The sequence below is a fragment of the Kogia breviceps genome, chromosome 18 (assembly GCF_026419965.1).
Source record: "Kogia breviceps isolate mKogBre1 chromosome 18, mKogBre1 haplotype 1, whole genome shotgun sequence".
NCBI lineage: Eukaryota > Metazoa > Chordata > Mammalia > Artiodactyla > Physeteridae > Kogia > Kogia breviceps.
This window is the reverse complement of record NC_081327.1, coordinates 30,203,684-30,226,604: the sequence shown is the minus strand read 5'-3', so window position 1 is coordinate 30,226,604 and position 22,921 is coordinate 30,203,684. Positions and strand designations below refer to the sequence as shown.

The window sequence follows — 22,921 nt, the reverse complement described above, 5'->3', positions numbered from 1 at the left end:
TAGCTGTAAACCAAGGGTGATAATTTACCACGGGTACCAGGAAGGTGACTCAGCCCAGGCCCAGGGCAGCCCCCAGCTCTCCAACCAGCAGGCTGCAGGTGCCTGTCCCACTGGCAGGCCTGTCCTCAGACTTTGCAGCACTCCTGCCACTCACCCCAAGAAACAGAACTTCTTAGTCCTGCTGGGTTTCTATTTTCTCCCCACGTCTTTAAAAAGCTGTGGTGGGAACAGAACACTTCATTCAAAGGAGGCCCTGAATTGCCCTTTTGTGCTGCATCAATTCCAGGAACCAGCTCAGTATTCTCTGAAAGAGAAAAGACTTGGACAAAAGCTGGCATCCTAAGAACCCTGGAGGCCAGGTCGTCATTAATAAGCCACTGGCATCTTTGCCTCCTTAATATGCAAACAGAGCTTCTACTCCTCGAGCTCCCACTCAACCCAGCTCTGGGTAGATGTTGATTTTAGAGGGGGATTTTATTTTTCCCTCCAGCATTTGCAAGGAGAGTTCCACAGACCAGGGCTTTTTCTACCTGGGGACGTGGCTGAGGATGGTTATTTCCAAGTGTCGGTCATTATCTTGACCATGCACACATACTGGACAAAGCCCGGGGTTCCGAACAGATAGACCGGGGTTCAAATCCTTGCTCTGCCCCTTCCTGGCTGGATGACCTTGGCAGATGACCTCTCTGAGTCAGCGTGTTGTCATCACAATATAGTACCTACTTTGCAGGTGAGATGCTGGTGTCTTGGGATGAAGAAAAGATGCAGAAAGGGTGTTTGGAGATCACAGAAGAGGTATTCACTGGCCAGGCTTTCCTCGAAGGAGATGAGACCAAGGGAGTAACCACTGAGTTCTGGAATGATACAATCAAATCCTGTTTTTGCGGGGAGTGAGATTCACCAACTTCTTATAACCCTATTATTCTCAAGGTAAAAAAAAAATCCTTGCCCTGGCTCCTAAGATCCATGTAAGCTGGACCCTGTACCCTCCTAACCACCAATCCACCACTTGGCCTTGGACTTCAAGGTCCCAGAAGTGTGGCCCTGAATTCAGGTCTAGGAAAATTTAGAGCACACTCAACCCTCCTCCAGCCTCTGATCCTGGAAGCTCCCTCGACCCAGAATATTGCCCCACTCTCGTCTCCACTCTGGCTAACCCTTGCTCAACATTCAGCTTTCAACTGAAGCATCACTTACTTGGGATCAGGGGTGGGGTTCCTGAAACCCAGAGTGGATTATTGGCTCCTTAGACCCCCTGCAATTTCCATCTTGTAACGTGCACTGCATATGTCATTTCTGACTCTCCGTTTTCCTTGCTGGGCTGCAAGTTCCCCAAGGATGCATAACTAGAGCCGACACTGTGACTCCCTGTGACTGGACCCACTGAGTCTCTGGGCAAGGACAGAAGGGGAACAGAAGGCAGGGAAGGAAGGGACAGGCTGGTGGGGAAGACAGGGAGGTACTGGGGGTTCCCTGGAATCCCACAGCATTGCCATCTGGGGAAGGCCTGGAGATGGGGCGGGTGGATATACAACTTGGTGGCACTTTAAGGAACAGTCCCATTCTGAACTTTGGTGGGTATTTCACTCTTGGAAGCTTCAAAGTCATTTTCAAACCCTAATTACCCCACACATTAGAGCCCCAGGGAGCCAGCAAACTCGGCCTCAATCCTCCCACATTTGCAAATTAGAAAAACTGAGGCACAGTTAAAAGCTTGCCTGGAGCCAAAAAGGAAATCAGCCTAAAAGGTGGCTCATTCCTCACGAAACCACTGGGTGGAGCAAGAACTGGAAGCAGAGAGTACTAGGGGCCTCAGTTTACTTCCCTGGGTGAGGAGACACCCGGCACTCTATAATTCCTTAATTCGCTACTGTGGATTTACTTAGCTCAGGGGCCGCCGAGAGGCAGCACCCAGGCAGGTCACATTCGGCCCTCAAACATGTGTTGTGAAGATCTCAGTGTTTTTTATTTTTATTTTGTATTTTTTAAAAAATAATTATTTATTTGGCTGTGTTGGGTCTTTGCGGCACACGGGATCTTCATTGCCACGTGTGGGATCTTTATTTTTTTTAAGATTTATTTATTTTATTTATTTTTGGCTGTGTTGGGTCTTAGTTGTGGCACACAGGATCTTCATTGAGGCATGTGGGATCTTTCGTTGCAGTGCGCGGGCTTCTCTCTAGTTGTGGCATATGGGTTTTTTCTTCTCTAGTTGTAGCACACAGGCTCCAGGGTGCGTGGGCTCTGTGTTTTGCAGCACACAGGCTCTAGTTGAGGCGTGTGAGCTCAGTAGTTGTGGCGCACGGGCTTAGTTGCCCCGCGGCATGTGGGATCTTAGTTCCCTGACTGGAAATCGAACCCGCGTCCCCTGCATTGCAAGGAGGATTCTTGGACCAGCAGGGAAGTCCCGTGAGGGATCTTTAGTTGCAGCATGCAGGCTCTTCCTTACAGCATGCATGCAGGATATAATTCCCTGACCCGGGATCAAACCCAGGCCCTCTGCATTGGGAGTGCAGAGTCTTAACAACCACTGGATCATCAGGGAAGTCCCCTCAATGTTTTTTTAAAGATAAAAGATTTTTGGAGGCTTCCCTGGTGGCGCAGTGGTTGAGAGTCCGCCTGCTGATGCAGGGGACACGGGTTCGTGCCCCGGTCTGGGAAAATTCCACATGCCGCGGAGCGGCTGGGCCCGTGAGCCATGGCTGCTGAGCCTGCGCGTCTGGATGGGCCCGTGAGCCATGGCCGCTGAGCCTGCGCGTCTGGAGCCTGTGTTCCACAAAGGGAGAGGCCACAACAGTGAGAGGGCTGCGTACCACAAAAAAAAAAAAAAAAAAAAAAAAAAGATAAAAGATTTTTTAATAAAAATCTAGATTTGAGAATTCTCTTGAAAAATCAAAAGGTCTTGCAATACTGGCCAGGATTCCATTTTCACATGTGCAAGGCTGGCTAGAGCCAAGCAGTGACTGCCTCCTTTACACAGGGGGTGTGTTCACCAATTTGCCACAGTCCCCACTGCTCCCTCTTGTCTCCCATCTGGCTCATTTCTCTCATTCATGAAACCTGCTGAACCCTGTAGGCATTCCAATCACAGTTCTTGAAGTACCTCCCCCCCTTTAGTCACTACCTGCTAGCTACACTGGCCTTCTCTGGGTTTCTCAAAAAAGTCAATCTCTTTTCAGTCACAGGGCCTTTGCATAATCTGTTCTCTCTGCCTGGAACACACTTCCCTCCACCAGTCTCAGCTGAAGGTTACCTCCTCTGTCTGAATTGGGTTCCCCTTAATGGATCTGTGATTATCTCTCATATCACATATCACAACTTATAATTATTCATGTGTGTGCTTATTTATTTGTCTCTGTCTCCCCTACTAAAATAGAAACCCAAGGAGGGCAAGGATTGCTTGGTGTTACTGATTGCTGCATTTGCAGCATGCAGCCCAGGACCTGGCCCATCTTATGAATTTGGTAAATATTTGTGGTATGAATGCATGAATGAATGCTGGAATGCATGAGTGAGACTCTGCCAACTCCATGAGCATCTATTCAATGACAAGGGGCCAATCCTCCCTGTCTTCCGGCAGGGTTAGTAAGAGGATAGCATTTTTCCAGCCTCCCTGTGGGATTCACTCAAGCCCATGTTGGGCAGGCCCATGTGTTCCCTTTTTCCAGAAGCTCTGGGATGAAAGGTGAGCGAAAGCACTTAGGGGCATTTGCATTCAAACCCGGGTACATTTGTCAGGCAAGTACAGAGGTGTAAAGTGATGAAAGGGATGATGAGACGACAGAGCTTCAACACGAGGCTTCTTCCAGATAGAGAAAAGGAGACTTGAATTAAATCTATAAAATCCCAACTGGATGCAGAGGGAGGGATGATGGACACCCAACCTCAACTGTTAGAAGAAGGAGAGGTTCCACCTTGAAGTTTAAAAGAGTTTAAGGCAAAGAAAAGCCACACACACACCCCAGCCTATTTTGCTCAGAAGGACCTTATGATGTTTCCTACCCCAAGGCAGAGGTAGGATGGGCCAAGAATAAAAACAGGTTTAAGAAGCCTTCCAATCGCTTCAAATCTGTCAAGAGGTGACAGACCTGAGGCTAGGTTGGAGGCCCTTTTACAACCGTGTGGTCAATGTTTGGCCAATGTTGAATGAATGGGATGGCATGAATGTCACAGCAGCATTCCTCTCCTGCAAGTGCCCACTAGACCCTGATCAAAGCAAGAGTACTGAGCTAAAGGGATTCAAGTGATCGCCTATTTGATGCTTCTGGTATCTCCAAGCTGTACCTGACTCATGTTGAAAAAGTTCATCTCCCAAGCTTGGGGGTCAGCCACTCCAAGAGAGTCAGCCACAGGGAAAGGTTCAGGGAGAGGATTGTGACGATGAAGTAGGTTTGACATTTCGTGCTGGATTCACGGAGAGGGGTCTCTAAAAAGGACAAAGGGATGAAGTGTCAGGAACAGGAATCACCAGGATCTGGTCAATAATCTGCTCCTGAAGTCTCAAATCCCAAGAGGAAGAGCTCCTCATCCTTGGCCACCCCTCAGCTTCTCCTGACCTCCTGCAGCAGCTCTCCCCTCTAAACCCCAGTAAAACCAGAAAGATGAGCCAGAGGACGAATGTGGGACTTGCAGGTGAAAGCTAGGGGCGCTGGAGAAGGTTGCTTTGAGAAGAGACAGCTAGTTTCTGCTCACCACAAAAAGGAATTTACTAAAGACTAATGCTCCCCAAAAGGGGATAGACCTTCTCCAGAGGTAATGAGCTCCCTGTCACTGTAGGAGTACAAGGGAGACCCCAGAGGCTATTTTCATGGCACTTGTAGATGGGATTCCAGCATCAAGTACTGACAAGGTTCTTTAATGGGTGGTCTTGGATGGCCTTCAGAGGGAGGGTATTCAGACTCCCTGACATTGTATGCAAAATTTTTTCTCGGTGAGCATCATTTTTTCCCTAGGGAAAGTGTTGATAACTTTCTTCAGCTTCTCAAAAGTGTTTATGACTTAAAAAAATTTAAAAACACTAAGAAGAACTGATGAGGTCACCATTTCCCAAACCTGGCTGCACACCAGAACATCTGAGGAGTTAAAAAAAAAAATAGGAGACCCTCCCCAGATCCCACTCTAAGCCCACTGAATCAGGATCCCTAAATATTCGTTTTTTTTAAAAAAAGCTTTCTCTGTATAATTCTGATACCCTCAACCAGGGATTGGTCTGAATTCTCTAGAAAATAGTAACCAAAAGTCTTAGTGAATGAATTTTAAGGTGCATTAACTACCTAGCTCCCAAAGTCACTTCAGTTTGAGACCACTATTTGAGGTTTCCCCAGAAAATCACCAGCTTGGAAGATCCTACGGTGATTCCCCAATTGAGACAGGGGCCATCTGCTCCTGGCTGATCTGGGGCTTGAGGGGCCTCAGGTCCACACTTTCCCCAGCCCCCTGCCTTCCACCCTGCTGACATCTAGGCGTTGTCCTGTCACTCCAGCACTGGGGCCAAGGACTTCAAAGCCAAACAAGATCCAAATTAGATTGGCACTAATCCTCTTCAGTCTCAACCTCTTTTCTTCTGCCAGGCAGAACCTTCCTGCCTCTGCTGGCTTCCTATTAAAATTAACAAGCGTTGCAGGCAGGCATCAAAGGCAGGGTTGTGCCTTTAATATTCCAGGCAGGCCCAGGCTGTGATCCCCGCCCCTCCCCTTCTTGCTCTCTTCCAACTGAACTGGGGAAAATGGTTCCTCTGGGAGTGCCAGAATCACAACATTGGCCATCCTCGTCTGTTTGATATTTGCACCAAGGAAAACTCCAGGGCCAGCAGAACATCTTCACAGCAATTTTCTTCAAAGTGCCCTGCAAAAACTGGCCAATTATTCTTAAGAGGCACCCTTAGAAAAGTGTGTTATTATCCCCATTTTATTAGCAGGGAAACTGAGGTCAAATGGCTTGTCCAAGGCCATACAGAGAAAGAGGGAGATGGAATCGAAGCAGTGGCAGCATAAGTCTATGTCCATCTCAGGCTCACTCAGACCTGTATCTGGCCCAGGAATTCAAGCACACCTGGCGCTCCTGCCCAGCTGGGTTGTCATGGCTACCCCTCCTGGTTCGCAAGCTGGCTTTCCCAGACCCAAACTTCACAAAGACAGTAGTAACCCCACAGGTGCTGAGGGGAGGTGGCAAGCTCTGTCATCAACCCCTTACAATGCAGGAAATGACTGCAGTGGATAATTATTCTCCTCTCTACGACCCTCAAACTGTTGTCTTTGTTTTTTCTCCCTAACATTAACTGGGGATGAGCCGATTATTTTCAGAGAACTATGTATTAATACTGGAGAAACCAACAAATTCAATAACTAGTGCACTATCGTTCTGAGTTGTTAGTGAAATCCCTGCCAGGTCGTGGGGGGGGGCTCTGTGGGTTGAGCCTTGGTTCCTCAATCTAAGGGGCCTGTTCAAACAGAAGTCCCCAGACCCCAAGGATTTTGGAGCTGGAGAAAACATTGATCTGGCGAGCCCAGAACACACTGCAGGGGCTGCAGGGCCTGGGCTGCTGAATTAGCTCCCACATCTTTGGAAGAAAAGCACAGCTAAAAGTGCCTGCAGACAATTAACAATTAGGGAAGTTTCTCCCCAATGTGGCTTTGATGCCAATGCTGTAGACATTTACAGACTGCTTCGGTGCTGACTGAGGGGTTACTCCTTTAGAAATCTTAGAGACAGGCATCTTCTAAACAGCTGTCTCTTTACCTGTACCTGGAACAGACCACCAGCTATGGCACCTTGTCGCTGTTTCGGGGAAACTGTGGCCCAGGGCAGGGAAGTGAACTTGTGAGTGAGCAATCCCAGTGAGTGAGTTTAGAGGACTCAGTTGCCCTGACTCCCCGGCTGGGCTTCTTGGCCCAGGAGAGAGAAAAGAAGAAACAAGAGAAAAAGTGAGATGTGCAAAGGTAAAGGGGGAATGAGAAAGAAGAAGGAGGAAAGAGGAGGAGAAAGAAGAAAGGCAAGAAGGAGAAGAGGCAGGGGGAGAGATGGGCACAGAGACAGCCACATTTATTTCACCATCTGAGCACAGACATCTATGATGCTCACCAATGGTTTCTCCTCCGGTGTCTCAGCTCCCCAATTACACAATTCTTCTTTGTACCCTTGCGTAAGGCAGGTGGCAGCATGTGAGGCCCTCGGCGAATGCTTAACCTAAGCAGGTGGTTCTGCGAATGGCCTCACTCCACAGTCACCTAAGAGGTTTCAAAGGCCCTGGGAAGTTTTCTTCCTCAATTCATCACATAGCCCAGATGATTTGCACTGTGGATGGACTGGTGGCCGGGACACTTCCCCTCTGGGACCTCAGGCTCCCAATCTGTAAATGGGGTTGGGATTGAGACAAGGTCTGCGCCACATTATTGTCCTTACAGCTCTGGCACTCTAGAATTATGTTAATTCCGGGAATTCTTCTGTTTCCCTCCTTCTTTTTCAAGAATCCTCCAGAAGCATTACAGAGCAAATCCAGAACGCCTTGCTAGGAATCAATTTCGACCTGAAGGAAGGGTTTCTAAACAAAGGGGATAAAGTGCAGAAGCCTGAAATGAGCTTTGCCGACTGGGCCCCAGTGGGCTTGCGGAGGACTTAAGGCTGAAGATGCAGCCCTCTCTACTCTCACCCCCTACCCCCTGACACCTTGAGTGGTTTTCCTGGGTTTACACCGGATGTTCATCTTTATCAACCAAGGTCACTTTGAGCCTCCAACAGGGGAATTATTAAAAACCAGCAATGTGGGAAGACAGAGACTTGCCACATGTCTGAGAAAATAATATACAGACTGATGCCAAAGTGGGATTGCCTAGCGCTACGTCCTACTGAACGATGGAGGAATGCAGCATTTTAGGAAGAAGAGCAGACCACGTAGAGAAGACGTGAGGGACCAAAAGTCTTATGATAGTATGCTCAACCTTGGTAGTAATTAGGGAAATGCAAATCAGCAGCCAAGGATATGCCATTTCACATCTGTCACACCGGCAAAAATGAAGGCTGGCGGTACCAAGTATTAACAAGGCCATGGAGAATTGGGCACTTGAGTACATTGGTCATGGGAGTGTAAACCCCTGTGGTGAGCAATTTGGAAAGATCTAGTAAAGCAGAACAAGCATGTCCCCTTCAATCCAGCAAGTCCACACCTAGGTGTACCTACAGAAACTCTGGCACATGTCACATACAGAAACACTATACGTGGATATTCACTGCAGCAGTGCTTATAACAATGAAAAAGTGGAAAGAAACACCTAAATGCCCATCAACTGGATAAAGTGTGAAGTAGTCATATAATAGAATAATATAAAGCAGTTAAAATCATAAATCTCAAAACGTTGAGCCAAAAAACCAAAAAAAAAAAAATTGTAAGAGGCTACAAAGAGAATGACGCCATTTTATAAAAGGTTTATAAACCTGTAAAACAAGGGTGTGTAATTTTTATAGATACATATGTAGTAAAACTAGAAGAACATGCATGGGCATGATAAACACTTCATGAAATTGGTTCCCGGGTTTGGTGATGGAGTAAGAATGAGATTTGGAAAGTTTACACAGGGGGTTTCCACTCTGATTATTTTGTTCCTTTAACAATTGAAATGAACGGGACAATGTTAATATCTGATAACATGGGAAGGTTCTGTATTTAATTTTCTATTCTTATCTGTTTTTGAAATCATCCTGAGTTTAAAAAGTAATTTTAAAAAGAGAAAACACCACTATGGAGAACAGTATGGAGGTTCCTTAAAAAACTAAAAATAGAACTACCATATGATCCAGCAATCCCACTCCTGGGCATATACCCAGAGAAAACCATAATTCAAAAAGATATACGCAAAAAAAAAAGATATACGCACCCCTATGTTCACTGCAGCACTATTTACAATAGCCAACACATGGAAGCAAACTAAATGTCCATAGGCAGATGAATAAAGAATATGAAGTATACACATTAATGGAATATTACTCAGCCATAAAAAGGAATAATGCCATTTGCAGCTACATGGATGGGCCTAGAGATTATCATACTAAGTGAAGTAAGTCAGACAGAGAAAAACAAGTATCATATGATATCACTTATATGCGGATTTTTTTTTTTTTTTTTTTTTTGTGATACGCAGGCCTCCCACTGTTGTGGTCTCTCCCGTTGCGGAGCACAGGCTCCAGACGCGCAGGCTCGGCAGCCACGGCTCACGGGCCCAGCCGCTCTGCGGCATGTGGGATCCTCCCGGACCGGGGCACAAACCCGCATCCCCTGCATCGGCAGGCAGGCTCTCAACCACTGTGCCACCAGGGAAGCCCCAGCCTTGAACCAAACATCTGGGCTCGGGTTTTTATTGGTATTATTTGAATGTCTGCAACAACCCTGCAGTATAGGGATTATTATCTTCATTCTACAGGTGAAGAAACTAGACTCAGAGAAGTTAAGGGCATTTTCCCTCATTCAGGCAGGACCAGCTGAGAGGGAAGCTTGAAGACCATAAGGGAAAATGAGCTGGGGAAAAGGCCAAAGTGAAAAGGGAGCAGACTGGTTACACGTGGCCCTGAATGAGTAACACTTGAGCAGTGCAAGAGAACCACCAAGGAAAGCCATTTTAGGTCAAGAAAAAGAAGAGCTTTCTCTCGGCAGAGCCATGTGGAGGAGGAAAGCACTGTGTCAGCAGGCTGATACATCATGGATTGTGCTCCTGTGTTGCCTACGGGACAATGGAGACCTCAGAGAGGCTGTGACAGACGCTGCACCTGCTCAGGCCACACTCCAACTTAGATGGAGACCAGAAGAGGGTTTGGTGGAAAAGGAATGGAGCCCAGGTCCCAGGGCGGGGAGGGAAGTTCCTCACGTGGACTGCAGGTGGCGCTCCAGACCCAGAGGCAAGTGCAGCCTGGGTAATCCCTGAGTCCCAGGGAATTGTACCTGGGTGGGGGTGCGAGCGGGGAGGCGTGTTTGAGGATCTGTTCCCACCTCAGTCTGGCTGGGTTTGGAGCCCAAAAGATCCCAGGAAGGGACTAGAACTCTCAGACACCGCCACCAGAGGATAAATCGGGACAAGTTCTCCAAGGGCCGATTAGGCCTTAGGTGGAAAAGGCCTTAACAAGGTGCAAACCACCCAGATTCACAGGGCATAAGGCTTTTAAAGTAATTTGGCAATGTATGGCAAAGGCTAAAATCGTTCCCATTAGTCCCAGTAGTTTCACTTCTGGAAATCTATTCTAAGGAGTTCACCACAAATTCGGGGGGGGGGGGGGGGGAAAGCCTCACTCACTCACAAAAAGGTTCATTTTCACTATTTACAATTGTGAACAACTGGAAATAACTTTAAATCCATGAAGCTGCTCTAGTAAGCCATGGTCTGTGCACACAACAGGATATGATACAACCATGAAAAATGCAGAAACACAGGAAATGATTATGGTAACAATCTTAAATAAATGTTAGGCTACAAATTCATTACGCAGGAATTTTTTTTTTTTTTTTTTTTTTGGTGGTACGCGGGCCTCTCCCGTTGCAGAGCACAGGCCCCAGACGTGCAGGCTCAGCGGCCATGGCTCACGGGCCCAGCCGCTCCGCGGCATGTGGGATCTTCCCGGAGCAGGGCACGAACCCACGTCCCCTGCATCGGCAGGCGGACTCTCAACCACTGCGCCACCAGGGAAGCCCGCAGGAATTTTTTTGAAAAAAGAAGCCATACAAAATATGGAAATGAAATATACTAAAATGTCTACAGTGGTTGTGTTCAGATGGTAGATAAAGATAATTCTTTACTTTTCCTTCTTTCTATTTTTCTGAGTTTTCCAAAATTTACTGAAGTAGCATTTTAAAAAATAAATAAATGCTGTTTGAAAAAGAAAAAAATATGTGTACTTTGAGCCAGAAATTCTACTTCAAGTCATGTTGTGTCCTAATGAAAAAATTATGAATGGACACACACAAAAGATACCAAGATGTTTATCACAGCACGGAGTATAATAGTGAAGATTTGGAAACAACAAAAATGTTTCAAAGTTGGGGATTGGTTAAATAGATTGTGGAATGAATCTACTAAAATAAAATTGTAGAAGTCGAACTACTTTCATGGACAGATGTTCATAATCTACAGATAAGCAAGGGAAAAGTCATTTGTAAAGCAGTGTTTACTTTAGGCTTCTATTTTTATATTTGAAAGGATTACATATGTATTTTTTTAATTTTTGAAAAATTTCTACAATAAACGGAAAAGAAGGGAAGGGGAGCTAGATCCAGGTGTCTTTTAATCTGAGGCACAGATGGCCTGATTCGTACAATTTATTTTTGAAGACGGGGAAGGGCAGAGTATTTGAAATTGAAACTGTCTTAGAAAATTTGGGCCAAGTGACTGCAATAGACATTAGCTAGAAGGGGCACTTTCCCAAATCAAAGGTAAGACCCCAGGTGCATCAATAATCTGGTGGCAATTGGGAAGCTAATGTCACAAAAGGCTAGAATTGGGTCCCCAGAACCTAGTTATTGCAGCTCACGACTGCCCCAGGCTCAGAGATGTAGTTCCCTGGAGATGAGAACTGGGCCCCTGACATTGTAGGGGTGGGACCTGGTCCAGGCTAGGGTTGGCTTAGAGTGGAGAGTCCATCTCCACTGGGAAGTCTAAGTCAGGGCTTTGATGGCCTCCTGCCGCTCTCAGGTGTGGAAAACCATTTGTATCATTGGACAGACTGGGTTGACTCAGGGCACTGCACATCATGGGGCCTATATGGGGCATTTTCAGGGGCCTCAGACCTGCCTTGTGGGTAAAGAGGCAGGATCACTTTCTTTGTTGCAGACCTGAAGATTCTGCAATTCCACAAAGTTTTCTGGGACATCAAAACGTAGTTAGCAAAAAAAAAACCCACAAAAAACAAAAAACGTAGCTGGCTATTCAGAAGCACATAATAGGCACTTAAAAACTGGAACTCATGGCAAATTGAATTAAAGATATCAGGGCAGGTTGAATAGCATTGTGCTTAGATTCAAGTCCTGGCTCTGCCTCCAGGGCAAATCACTTACTCTCCCCAGCCTCAGTTTCCTCATCTACAAAATGGGTTAACAATGCCTACCATAGGGTTATTGGAAAGAGTCAGTGATATAATATATGGAGTGTTTAGCCCACATGGTGCTAAATATGGTGCCTCAATATGCATAGTAAGCACCCAGCAAGTGGTGGACATTATCCATATTAGCCACTAGTAGTCATCTGGTCAACCTATGTGAAAATTGAAGAGACACTTCCGTGAGTTCAGAAAGCTAGTTATTGGAAGAGCTGGAACTAGGAACCATGGGGCTCTTAGACCGGTGCCTCTTCCCCTGCTTCAGCTGCTCCTATGAATAACATTGCTCATTCAACAATCATTCTACTAATAAGTCTCCAGATCTTTCCAAGAAATGACTTTATTTGCAGATAAGCAAGTTTGCAAACTCTTTTGGTACACTACTGCTTACCCAGGCTTCTAAACTATTGCCCAATTTTCAGTCCCAGGATAATAAACTGGGAAAGTCTTTTTAAGAGCAACGCCAACAGTCTCAATCCTGCACTGAATCAGTTTCAGCCAGGGGTGGGACTTGCTGGACTCCTTGCTTTTTTCTGAGATCACCTGGGGATTTTCCATCCATTAGTTGGTGTGACCCTGAATGATCTCCACCCTTCAACCTACCTGATCCTGCCTCCTGGCCCCAATCTAATTAAAGAGATAAGCATCTCCATGAGCTCCCTTCTCCCAGGAAGCACTGGGATTGGGTGCAGGGCCCAGGGTGAAGATTGATGTTTGTGACCAAGCTGGTCCAAGCCGACACCTGGAACCCATGTTAATCAGAGGCAGCTGCAATCCAAGAAGCACAGAACTGAGGCCAACACTGAAGCTGGGTGTCAGGTAGGAGCTGTAGGGATACCAGGCTCCTGCAGAGTCCTCCCTTGACCTCCTGAGTCTCAGACTTACTTGCTTAGCTGGTAAGAGCCAACACGGTTAGGGCCGTGCTCTGAGAGCTTTCCAAGTGCCATCCGATGTAAGCCCCTAACAAACCTGTTCCCATTTTACCCTCGAGCACCCCAAGACACGGAAATGTTAGCAACTTGCTAGTAACTTGTCACATTACTAGTAAGTGGCAGAGTCAGACTGTGAACGTGAGACAGGCTGGGACCTGGGACCCTTTGCTGCAGTGCTTGCACCTGAACAAACCTCTCCTTGAGCAACAAAATACAAAGAAACTATAGGGGACTAAAAATAACTGCATGCATGCACAGTTGGGGCAAATTATGAACAAGATACAAAAAGACCAAAAACCCACACAGCACCAGCAAAGGGGTGGGCAGACGACCTAAGCCAACCCTTGGGCCGACCCCTGGACCCACCCCTACCCTCACCCCATATAAGGAACCAGCTCACACCCCTTCAGAGAGTGAGCAAGGGAACCCCCCTCCTGCTGCAGCAGGAGCCCCAATAAAGCCTTGCCTGGAGACTTCCAGTCTTATCCACGCAGTGGATAAGACTCTGTGCTCCCAATGCAGGGGGCACAGGTTCGATCCCTGGTCAGGGAACTAGATCCCACATCAGGGAACTAGATCCCACACGCATGCCGCAACTATGAGTTCTCATGCCACAACTAAGGAGAGCCCTCGAGCTGCAACTAAGACCCGGTGCAACCAGATAAATAAATATTAAAAAATAAAAATAAAAGCCTTGCCTGAATTTCTTGTCTGGCCTCTTATCAATTTCTATTGATTAAGGAGGCCAAGAATCCTGGTCGGTAACAAAGGCAACAACTTGACTTCAGAGCCATTCATTCATTCAATAAGTATCTCCTGAATATCTCCCATGTACAGGACACTGTTCCAGGCACTTCATATGTCAATGAACAAAAGAAATGATTCCTTATCGGATCACGGTGCTTACATTTTAGCAGGGGGCGACAGCACATAAGCTTTACAAATAAGTAATTTACTTCATTAGAAGGTGTTAAATGCTATGAAAAAAGAAAAGATAGAGCAAAGTATGGGGGAATCAGGAGTCCTGTGGGTTTGAGGTATGTGTTGCAATTTTAAACTGGGTGATCACGGTGGGCTTCATGGAGACAGCAAGATTTGAGCAACAGTTTAGAATAAAGAAAGAAGGGAATGAGCCATGTGGATATCTGGAGAAGGAGCATCACTGGTAGAGGGAACATAGAATAAGTTTACGTTGTAAGAATTAACAAGGGGTCAGAGGGAAATAAAGGTGGGGGTGATGGGGAACCCTCTGGAGTGACACATCTACATGAAATGCTCTTCGGAGGTCACAGAAGCTGAGAACTGAAGGATGAGGCCATGTGAAGAATTGGGGGGAGGGTGTTTCCGAAGGATGTTGTGGTTTTCAGATCTCTCAATATCCTGGCCACCCTTGGGTGTGGGGTGATATAGAGAAACAGATATACATATACACAGAGAGAGAGAGATGTTAGGAATTGACTTACGTCGTTATGGAGGCTGAGAAGTCCCACAATCTGTCACCTGCAAGCTGGAGACCCAGGAAAACTGGTGGTGTAATTCAATCCGAGTCTGGAAGCCTGGGAACGGAGGAGCTGATGGTATAAATCCCAGTCCAAGGCCAAAGGCCGGAAAGCCAGGAGTCCGAGGGCAGGAGAAGATGGATGTCTCAGCTCAGGCAGAGAGCGAATTCACCCTTCCTCTGCCCTTTTGTTCTACTTGCACCCTCAGTAGATTGGATGATGTCCACCCACAATGGTAAGGGTGATCTTCTTTCCTCAGTCTTCTGATTCAAATGCTTATCTCTTTTGTAAATATCCTCACCGATGTGCGCAGAAGTAATGTTTAATCAGCTATCTGGGCATCCCTGAGCCTGGCCAGGTTGACACATAAAATTACCCATCACGGGGTGGGGGGGGGGCGCGGGCGGAGATTGTTCTCCCAGCTCAAGCCTCAATCCCGAGGAAATCTGAGAGGCCCGAGGGGAAATGGCGGGGAGGCAGCTTTGGCTGAGTGTGTTGGGATACACGTCTCACCTGGCACTGAAAGCACGAGATAGTGAGACCTTGAGTGGGGTCAAGGCTAGGGCCTAGGCCAGACAAGTCTGAGGCTGGAGTGCCCTCAGGCAAAACAAAAACAAGCAAGAAATAAACAGTAGTGCTACAGATGGTGAGCTCTGCAATCTGAAATTGCATGAAGCCACTGTTGAGAACGAACCCGGGCTTCACGTTAAATACCTTGGGATATAAGATTATATCGTCTCCTCTTTGGACTCTTCTTTCTTCCCTTTTCCCCTTCCTTCAACTTCACTGAAACTTAAGACTTCTGGGGCGACACGTAGAAAACTCGCAAAAGCCTGCAGAAAGCTAGCTCAATCCCTTATTGGAGGCCGCTTGGAAGCTAATATTTTGGGGGTGGGGAGTTTCCAACCAACATTTTAAACTGCTTTGTCCAGCTCAGATTTAGAAGAGGCTCAGCTTTGCATGGGGGAGATTCGGAGCAAGGTCCACTCTCTCCTAGCGAGTCTCAGTCTCCCCCGCTCAGCAGAACCAAAGCCTGGGGACTCACCAGACCCGCCTTCCTTGGGAAGCAGCCTTGAGACCACCTCCAAAGAGGGAGGGCTGCAAATCCTACACAGGTATTGACTCTTTAATCAAGAGAAATTGGTAAGAGGCCAGATGAGAAATTCAGGCAAGCTTTTACTGGGGCTCTGGCTGCAGCACAAGGGAGTGAAAACGAGAAACAGCTGCCCTTGCTCGCTCTCCAAGGAGGGTGGGCTCGTTCCCTAAATGGGGTGAGGGTAGGGGCCGTTTGGTGGGTTGTGCCGGAGGGGTGGCTTAGGTGGTCTGCCCACTCCCATGGTGGTGCTGTGTGCAGAGATCATGCGCAGTACCCTGATTTACTCTCGGCACTTCAGAAATGGCAGTTGGTTTGTGGCGCTTTTAAAGTATCCTGCTGTTCACCATTGCCCCGACTGCGCATGCGTGGTAATTTTCCGTCTCACAGTTTCTTTCTTTTTTTTTTTTTATTTTTTATTTTTTGGCCACGTCGTACGGCATGTGGGATCTTAGTTCCCCGACCAGGGATCGATCCTGTGCCTCCTGCACTGGAAGCGCAGTCTTAACCACTGGACAGCCAGGGAAGTCCCTCTTATAGTTTCTTTGTAAATGAAGAGACGTTTGTCCAGGTTCAAGTGCAAGCACTCTGGTAGAGAGTCCCAGGTCCCAGCCTATCTAAGTATCTCTTTTAAAAAAGTGGAAATTGGGTGTGAAAGGTGATAAGATCCCTTTGGGAGGGCTTGTGGAGGAACTTCCATTCCTGGCAAGGCAACAGGTGTTCCAACCAAATGCCAGATGCTAACCTCTCCCACCTTCACCTTTCAAATATTTTATTGCAGGAGTCCTGGGATAATTTTTTTTTTTTCACTGTCTCTAGATGAGCCTTGCCCCTGTGAAGCCCAATACAACCATGTGAAAGGTGCTTGCACTGCAAGCAGGAAAAGTGAGGCTTCCCCATGGCGGTCGCCATGTGATTGCCTTGTCTGAAATGCCATTAGCAATCCTTTCTCCTGCTTCTTTAACCCTTGACCAGTTGTCTAATGCTGTCCTTTGTTCTTCTGTTTCCTAGGGACTAAGTGTCTTGATTTGCTAAGTGAGGACACAGACTTATTAGCAAAGGACATGAACTGTCCTTTGGCTGCCAGCCACATCACTTCAATCTCTGCCTCTGTGGTCACGTCGCCTCCTCCTCTTCTATTCTCTGTGGATCTTCTAAGGATGCTCATCACTGGATTTAGGGCCTACCTGGATATGATCTCACCTTAAGATCCTTAATTACATCTGCCAAGTCCCGTTTTCCAAATAAGGTAATAGTCACAGATTCCAGGATTTGACATGGATAGCTCTCGAGGGGCCATTTTTCAGCCTACCACAAGTACAAGGGACTCAGAAACCTAGCAGAAGGAACAGATAAAAGGAGATCCACTTCCCTCTGAAGCTGAGAGGCAGCCACGTAGCACCGCTACCCTTCCTCCGTCCCCAAACTCCCACGAGTCACCCCAGACCTGCCCTCTAGGCCTCCCAGAGCAGGTCTCTCCAGAAGGCAGTTTGCGAGGGCCCTTCCGGTGGTGTTCTCTCCCCATGAGACACACAGGGAACGGAGTCCTAAAGCAGCACCGTGGCTCAGCAGCCCACTTGGATGAGGAATCCTAGAATAAGGGATAAGGGGGGGTGGAAGGGATAAAAGGCAGGGAAGGGCTGGGGAATAACAAAGCCTTTTTCTCTCCCTCCGCTTTCAGAGGCGGGAAGTGTGCACTGTCTGCGGGTAGGCAGCTGCGGCGGTACACACGGGCGGGCAGGGCAGTGTCCCCCCTGCACACGGTGGGAAGTGGGTGGCTGCGCGCACCCGGCCGTGCGCGAGGCAGCGGGGGGGAGTGGGGGCAGCGCCCGGCCGTGCACACGGCGGGGGAGGGGGGAACGGCTGCCGCAGTGCGCGCTTCCGCCCAGGCTGATGCTCCCAGACGGAGAGAGGAGGCGCGCGCGCCTGGAGCGCTGTGCCTACGCGCCCCCGCCTGGGGCTATAAAAGCCTCGCCACCTGCTGCCGCTAGTGCGTCCAATTGCCCGAGAAGTCAACTCACCTCCTCCGGCGGCAGCTCCTCTCGACATGGATCCTGAGACCTGCCCCTGCCCTACTGGTGAGCCCCCGCCCCCATCCCCATCCTGCGGCACAGCGCGCCCCTTTACTTGCAAAGAACCCCGTGCCCTACGCCTTTGCTCAAGGGCCTTTGGGGAAAGGGAGCCTTATTTCCCCCAAGGGGCCTGGCCCCACCCCAAGTTTTACCACTTTAACCCTTCCTGTGGCACCTCCCTCTCTAGGCGGCTCCTGCACCTGCGCTGACTCCTGCAAGTGTGAGGGATGCAAATGCACCTCCTGCAAGAAGAGTGAGTGTGGGGGCCCCTCTGCCTTTCCCCTCCCCGCTGTACTCCCCGGAGCACAAGGCCTGTCCACGCAATACAGAGCGACCCCTAGGCCCCCTGTTACATTGCTTTGACTCTTAATGTAACAGAACCACCCGGGAGACCTTAAGACTCAGTTGCAGGGGCCCCTCCCTCAATGATTGTTACCTTAGGCCCGCCCGTGGCAAGATGTTTTTGTAAATTCCCAGAAGATTCTAATGGGCAGCTGGGATTGAGAACTGCTATCCTGGTCCAGTTCCTCCCCTCAAAACCTCCAGTGCCTGGGGAGCCATTAGTGAGGCTGGAGATTAGCTCTGGAGTTGGGGTCCCTTGGGCCGTCTCGGGCCTTTGTGGATCCCCTCGATTTTACCTCCCCTGAATCTCCCCAAAGCAGTTGAACACGCAGGGGGAGAAGGAGGTGGGGGGAAGGCGCCCTTCTTCTTCGCGTGTTAGACTAGGCATGGAGCACCCCACCCCACCCCCCGGCCATGAATCTCCTGAACCCCCTACACCTGTACCATCTCTGCTCCTGCAGGTTTATCCTTCAAGGCCATTTACCCTGGATATTTTCTCCTCCAGGCCTACAACTCCCCAGCGTGGGCCTAATCCCCCCATCCCCGGGAGTCCTGTGCTCGCAGAAGGGGCTGTGGGCTAGTTACTAGGTACCCCTCTCCCAGGGGAGCCCAGAGTGTAGCTGACACAACAGAGATGCTGAGTCAACCCAGGTGTGAGACTAGGAAGGGGGCAGTGACCTCTGGCATCCCTCCTTTTCCCCCTCCCTCTTGATGGGGACAGATGGGGGAGGAGAGGCCATCAGACTGGGTGCCCCTATTTTCTCTGCAGGCTGCTGCTCCTGCTGCCCGGCAGAGTGTGAGAAATGCGCCAAGGATTGTGTGTGTAAAGGCGGAGAGGGTGCCGAAGCTGAGGAGAAGTGCAGCTGCTGCCAGTGAGGACGTGCCCCGTGCGAAACGTGTGTAAATAGTGCTGGGTGGCCCAGTGCCCCCTGTCCCCGTGGTGAGGCTCCGCAGTGTGTCCCCTTCCCCTGCTAGCCACTGGCAAGTAACAATAAATCCCATGAACCGCATAAACCAAGGACTGGTCTTTTCTTAAAGGGGAAGGACACGGAGGGTAGAAGGAGCCTCATCTGAGGGGGGACGGCTCAGTTGGAAGATAAAATCCTGAGATTGGCCACTGGTCTTTCTGGGACTCGGATGGAACTTCGGGGGCTGAGGACATCCTCCCGCACCTTCATATGGCACTTGACCCTCTTGCCAAGTCAACCTTAACTCTGGGGAAAGAGGGGAGACCAGACCCATATGGGTCTGTCTCCTTCTCCTGTCTCTCAGCCTCACTCTCTGAATCTGTACAGTGGGGTTGGGGGAAGTTAAAACCAGCCCCCAGCCCCAAAGGCCTGGGTTTCTGGAATTTTCTAGCTGCTCCTGCAAAGCTGCCTGTTTTCAGGGTCATTAGAGGAGAGGCCAGGAGGCCTGGGGCCTGTCTTGGGAAACCATCAGCAGCGTTTCCAAGGTCACCGCCCTGAGCAGCCTGTCTCCCGGAACAGATTGTTCAGCTCCCTTTCAAACCTTCTCGTTTGGCAGTTTGTGTCCAGCTCCTTCCTTCTTCAAGGGGAAGTAGGGTAATGAGTGCTTTAATCCAGGGTAGTTGTGCAGACCTTGATAAAAGGGAACACGCAGATCTACCCGGGTTGAATGGAAAAGAAAAATAGAATTCTGGCAGAGAAAAGTTTCCCAGTTAAGAGAACACAGGACTGCAAACATGTCAGTTTTCCTCCAAGTTACTTATCAGGACAGTCCGTTCAAAAGCCCACCAGGATTTTGTTTTTTAACCTAACAGGCTGAGTTTCAAAAAAAAGAGAGCCAGAAAAGCCAAGCCAGTTTTGGAAAGGAACAACAAAAAAGGCTTGTTCTAACTGCATACCAGTACTTGTTCTAAAGCTCTAGGAAGTGGTGTCCTCTCCGGAATAGATCAGTTGGACAGAGAGGATAGTTCAAAAATAGACCCCAGTGCAGCTGCAAGTAAGAGACATGAAATCCGCAGTGAAGGATACACTAGTTAGTGAGAAGTGCTGAAACAATGGGCTACGCTTTGCATATCAGCTAAAAAATAATTTCCAATTGACTTAAACACCCAGGAGCAAAATCAACGCTGTAAAAGAATTTGGAAGAGGAAAATAGGAGAATGCTTATTACTTTGGGGTAGAGATACCTCTTTTAACTAAGACACCAAAAAGATTGATAAATGTGAGATTATCTTGTACAAAGTTCTCTTAAGTACATTATCTTACTTGATCCTTACAACTCTAGAAGAATGGTATGATTATTAAACCCATTTTACAGATGGGGCAATAGGGCTTAGTGTAATCTGCATGCAGTCTACTGAAAGATAAACTGAGGCATATTAAAATTTTTAAGAGTTGATTTGAGCAAGTATCTATTCAAATCGGGCAGCATCCAATGTAGCAGATAGAAAGGAGCTCAGAGGAGCTGCACAAAACGAAAGACTTTTATAGCTAGAAGGGAACAAGGAAGTCATAACAGGCAAAAAAGCAGGTTGGTAATTGCAGTTACTTTCCTTCAGGGGATGGCAGGGGCCTCTCAGGCAGATTACCTAACTAGTGCTGATCAGGTGATTCCTGATTGGTTAAAGATTTCTGGGAGAGCCGAAGTCCCTGGTGACATGGGGCTTAGCATAAACAACTCTATTTTGAGCCTTCTGTCTTGTGCTTAACAGGTGACAAAGCTAGAATGTGGTAGAGCCAGGATTTGAACCCAGGCTCTTAAACCTAACCATGCTTGTCTTCTCTGTTTGTTTCTGGCTTGCCTTGTGTTACAAAAAGCATCAAAACAAAGTTAAATTACCCATACACATTAGGATATTGTCTGTCCCTTTGGGCTGCTGTAACAAAATACCACAGATTAGGCGGCTTATAAACAACAGAAATTTATTTCTCACAGTTTGAGAGACTAGAAGTCTGAATTTAGGGTACCAGCATGGTTGGGTGAAGCCCCTTTTCTGGGTCAAAGACTTCTCATTGCATCCTCACATGGTGGAAAGGACTAGGGGCTCTGTGGGGTTTCTTTTATAAAAGCACTAATCCCATTCATGAGAGCTCTACCCTCATGACCTAAGCACCTCTCAAAGGCCCCAAAGGACACAAATATTCAGACCACAGCAGATGACCAGTATCAGGAAGACAAAAATAACAAAAAAATCAGAAAATAAGTGTTGGCAAGGATGTGGAGAAATTGGAACCTTTGGGCACTACTGGAGGAAATGTAAAATGGTGGTTCCTCCAAAAATTAAAAATAGAATTACCTTATGATCCAGCAATTCCACTTCTGGGTATATACCCAAAAGAATTGAAAGCAGGGTCTTGAAGAGAAATTTGGAGGGTATTTTAACAGTAGTTACTCAAAATTAAAACGTACATACCTTCAGCCCAGGAAGTTCACTGTCCCATCGTTGGTATCAGCAGAAGCCTCAAAACAAGCGAAATATCCTTCAGGTGTGAAGTATAAAAATGGTCATAATGAACATCTGATAAAAACACATCTGCAATGGAAAGACCACCACATCTTACCATTCAGTGGGGAAATAACCCCAAGGTATATGTATAGTATAATGCTAATCACATTAAAAGGGAAATTTAAACTATATATGTGTATATGTGTGTGTATACATATATATATATATGATAGATAGATAGATAGATAGATGGACAAGGGTGTCTTTGATGAGTGTGTGCATGATAATGGCGACAGAGGTGCTCAGGGTGTCGGTGATTTGGAAGGAGATCTTGCAGAGATAGGCTAGTTCATCACCTCCACGATGTTGATGATCTTCTCACAATAAATATATCTATTCTTTCTATCCCACCATCTAATGCCAGAATCCACCAGCCTCTCTTCCTATGGCATGGTGACAGGAAACTATCTCCCAAGGCGGTCCCTTCCAGTTGTCACCAGCTCTAATTGCAAGAAAGGCCTTTCCCACCCAGAGCAGAATCTTTATTCCTGGTACTGCCCTTGGGACCACAGAGCACAAATCTATTCTCTTCTTTTCAGCATGGCATAAACATGGAGCTGCGGCATCAGAAAGTCCTGGGTTCAAATCCCCACACTGTCACTTACAGCTGTGTGACCCTGAACAGGCCGTGTAACTCTTCAGTGCCTCATCTGTAAAATGGAGATACTAACAGCATCTGCCCTGTAGGACTGTGCCAAGGTCTAAGTGAAATAAACTCAGAATGTCCTGATGCATAGTACGTGCTCAATATTATGCCCCATGACTACTATGGCAGATGAGAGATAATTGCAAACATATTGACTCCTTCCATCAAGACCTGGGGTCTTCATCCTTTCCCCTCAAATCTGGGCAGGCCCTGTGGCTTCTTGACCAATCAAAAGTGGTGCAAGTGACCTGTGCTAGTTTCAGGGCCCAGGGCTTAAGAGACACAGCTACCACTCCTGTCTTTTGGGATTCTCACCCTTGGTGCCCTGAGCCAAATGTAAGGAATCTAATTGCCCTGAGGCCACCATGCTGAAGAGGCCACAGGAGGGAGCTCTGGTCTTTAGTTCCAGCTGAGCTCAGCCCCCCAGCCACGCCTGCTAGGGTGCCAGACACGTGAGTGAAGCTGTCTTAGATCCTCCAGACCAGCCCATCCACCAACTGAACGCCACCAAGTGACCTCAGACAGTGATACATGAAACAAAAGAATCACCCAAATGAGCGCTTCTCAAATTCCTGACCCACAAAACCAGGAGCAACGATGAACTAGTTGTTGTTTAAACTGCAGTTTTGGATGATTTGTTGCACGGCTACAGGAGCAACCACTGTCCACATATCCGAAGGTAACTGTTTTCTTGCAGATGGAACCTGCCCACCCCTCTCAGTTGTTGCTCACATGATGGGGTTTTGAGTCTTAGGACTATTGTGATCAACTGTCTTCTGGACTGTTGAAGCCC

The 22,921-nt window shown here is 47.8% G+C and overlaps 1 long non-coding RNA gene across 3 annotated transcripts in view; it reads right to left on the bottom strand.

Annotated features, from left to right (window-relative positions):
- The window catches only part of LOC131745387 (uncharacterized), a 45,016-nt gene that overhangs the window by 10,039 nt on the left and 12,056 nt on the right, over nucleotides 1-22,921 (bottom strand). Inside the window, exons 4-7 of one of the 3 annotated variants that reach the window (XR_010837819.1) lie at nucleotides 21,390-21,509; nucleotides 14,468-14,560; nucleotides 4,285-4,426; nucleotides 724-854 (exon numbers count right to left, since the gene is read on the bottom strand). This is a non-coding gene — a long non-coding RNA (uncharacterized lncRNA). The remainder of the gene's footprint in view (nucleotides 1-723; nucleotides 855-4,284; nucleotides 4,427-14,467; nucleotides 14,561-21,389; nucleotides 21,510-22,921) is intronic. The other 2 variants (XR_010837820.1, XR_010837821.1) reach the window with 2 other exon arrangements.